Source organism: Psammomys obesus, unplaced genomic scaffold (assembly GCF_907164565.1).
Source record: "Psammomys obesus unplaced genomic scaffold, mPsaObe1.curated_primary_1811, whole genome shotgun sequence".
Taxonomy (NCBI): domain Eukaryota; kingdom Metazoa; phylum Chordata; class Mammalia; order Rodentia; family Muridae; genus Psammomys; species Psammomys obesus.
The window spans coordinates 2,389,622-2,393,081 of NW_026585644.1; the positions used below are offsets into that span (position 1 = coordinate 2,389,622).

The 3,460-nt window shown below is 34.2% G+C and overlaps 1 non-coding gene across 1 annotated transcript; it reads left to right on the plus strand.

Moving 5' to 3' along the window:
* Positions 1-735: 735 nt before the first annotated feature.
* Positions 736-839, plus strand: LOC129691595 (U6 spliceosomal RNA). The gene has a single exon (XR_008722507.1). It is a non-coding gene; the product is annotated as a U6 spliceosomal RNA (small nuclear RNA).
* The last annotated feature ends 2,621 nt before the right edge of the window (positions 840-3,460 follow it).

Sequence of the window (3,460 nt, forward strand, 5' to 3'; positions counted from 1 at the left end):
GGTATCCTAGTAAGTGGAACAGGGGCTGTCTCTGACATGAACTCAGTGGCTGGCTCTTTGATCACTTCCCCCTGAGGGGGTAACAACCTTACCAGGCCACAGAGAAGGACAATGCAGCCAGTCCTGATGAGAACTGATCTGCTAAGGTCAGAGGGAAAGGGAGGAGGACCTCCCCTATCAGTGGATTTGGAGAGGGGCATGGGAGGAGATGAGGGAGGGAGGGAGGGATTGGGAGGGAATAGGGAGGAGACTATAGCTGGGATAAAAACTGAATAAACTGTAATTAATATAAAAACATAAAATTAAAATTAAAAAATCTCTCAAATAAAATCTATCAAACAAAATTTTAAAATATTTAAGCAACAGAAAATATACAAACTTTACATAGATTGAATAAAACACTATTAAATGGTGAGTTCACTCACAACAGAAATAAAACAAAAAGTTTTTAAATTCCTGGAATCAAATAAATAGGAATATATGTTGAACTGAAATGTATGCAATAAATAAAAACAGTCTAATAGGTAAGTTTATAGCCATAAAAACCCACTTATTTCAAAAAATAAGTAGCTAGATAAATAAGTAAACCAATCAATAAATAAAACACATTATAGTCTTGGATAAATAAGAGGAAGCCATGTGCCAATAAGTGAATGGAAAAAAATAATTAAGATAAAAGTAGAATTAATAAAATGGAAATGGATAAAAATACAATGAATCAAGGAAACAAAGAGTTGTAATTCTGTGCTCACATTGGCAGTATTGGAACAATACAGAGAAAATTTGGATGGCCCCTGTGCAAGAATGACACGCAAATTTGTGAAGCATTTTATATTTTTAAAGGTCACATATGAAGGTAGACCTATCAGAATCACACCAGACTTCACATCAGAAACTATGAAAGCCAGAAGTGTCTGGGCAGAGGTCATGCAGTCTTTAAGGGAACACAGATGCCAACTCAGACTACTATACCCAGCAAAGCTTACAATCAACATAGATGGAGAAAATAAAATATTCCATGATAAAACTAAATTTAAGCAATATCTACACAGCAACCCAGCCCTACAGAAAATACTAGAAGGAAAACTCCAATCCAATGAAAGCAACTACACCAAAGAAAATATAGGATACAGATAATTTCCCAAAAAAATAAAAGAAAAAAAAAAAGCACTGAATCATAGTAAGACTACCAACTCTACAATAAAAGGAACTAACAGTCATTGGTCACTATTATCTATCAACATAAAAGGTCTCAACTCTCCAATAAAAAGACACAGACTAACAGAATGGTTGAGGAAACAGGATCTAACATTCTGCTGCATCCAAGAAACACACCTATGCAAAAAAGATAAACACTACCTCAGAGTAAAGGGCTGGAAAAATGTTTTTCAGGCAAATGGACTCAGAAAATAAGTGGGGGTAGGGATCCTAATATCTAATAAAATAGATTTTCAACCAAAATTAATCAAAAAAGAAGAGAAAGGGCACTTCCTTCTCATCAAAGGAAAATTCCAACAGGAGGATATCACAATTTTGAACATCTATGCCCCAAATACAAGACCACCTACATTTGTAAATGAAACACTATTAAAGCTGAAATCACACATTGATCCCAACACCTTAATAGTGGGAGACTTCAACACTCCACTCTCACCAAGGGACAGATCATCCAGTCAGAAGCAAAACAGGGAAACAAGGGCACTTAGAGAGGCCCTAAATCAAATGGACCTAATAGATGTCTACAGAACTTTCCACCCAAAATCAAAAGAGTATACCTTCTTTTCAGCACCTCATAGAACCTTCTCCAAAATAGACCATACAGTTGTTTACAAAGCAAACCTAAGCAGATACAAGAAGATCTGTACCTCAACCACAATAGAAACAGCAAAAAACCTGCACAAACATGGAAATTGAACAACTTGCTACTCAATGACAGCTTGGTTAGGGAAGAAATAAAGAAAGAATTAAAGACTTCCTAGAATTCAATGAAAATTGAAAGCACAACATCCATTTCCATAATAATAAAATATTGTGTGACATCTTTGCCTCCCCCATCCCTAAGGGAGGAGCTGCCTTGCTAGGCCACAGAAGAGGACATTGCAGCCAGTCCTGAAGAGAATTGATAAGGTAGGGTCAGATGGAAGGCCCCTATTAGTGGACCTGGAAAGAAGCAGGAAGAAGATGAGGGGGAGAGGGTGGGACTGGGAAGGAATGAGGGAGGGGGCTATGGCTGGGATACAAAGTAAATAACCTGTGATTAATATAAAAAATAACTTATAATAAATATAAGTTATATTATATAACTTATAATATATATATAATAATATATATATTATATATATATAATATATATAATATATATAATAAATATATTATAATATATATTTATATAATATATATTATATATATTAATAAATATATATATTATATATAATAATAAATATAATAATATATAATAAATATAACTTATAATAAATATAAATATAATAAATTTATATATATAAATATATATATTATATATATAAATATATATATTATATATAATAATAAATATAATAATATATATAATAAATATAACTTATAATAAATATAAATATAATAAATTTAAAAAATAAATTAAAAAAAGAAACTTGCTTCTTGTAAAAAAAAGATTTATTAAAAAAAGCGTTGTAATTCTGAAAATAAAAACAAGACAGGAACTCCACAAGGAGAGCAACAGAACCTGAAAATTTGAACACAGGGAAGTTCCCAAAGACTCATACTCCAACCAATGACTATTCATGGAGATAACCTAGAAACCCTGCACAGATGTAGCCCATGGCAGCTTAGTGTCCAAGTGGCTTACATAGTGATTGAAGAGGGACTGCCTCTGACATAAACTGATTGGCCTGTTCTTTGATCACCTCCCCCTGAGCGGGGAGCAGCCTTACCAGGCCAAAGAAGAAGACAATGCAGCCATCCCTGATGTGATCTGATAGACTAAGATCAGAAGGAAGAAGAGGAGGACTCCCCTATCAGTAGACGTGGGGAGGAGCATGCATGCAGAAAGGGGAGGTAGGGTGGGATCAGGAGGGGAGGAAGGAGGGGCTTATGGGGGGATACAAAATGAATAAAGTGTAATTAATAATAATAATAATAATAAAGGGAAAAAAACAAGAGTAACAAGCTAAACAAAAGAAATAACTAGAGCATCCAAATTAATATAATTATATACACATAGAGAGAGATTACAACAAATACTAATGAACATAAAAATATCACTATGCCATTCCTTGAAAAATTATATTCCAAGCAGGAGCAGTGGCACATGCCTGTAATGCCAGGGTAGGCAGAGGCAGATGGATCTCTGAGTTTGAGGCCAGTCTGGTCTACAAAGAGAGTCCAAGACAGCCAGGGCTACATAGAGAAACCCTGTCTCGGAAAAAGAAAAACAACAAAAAATTACATTCCACTAAATTTG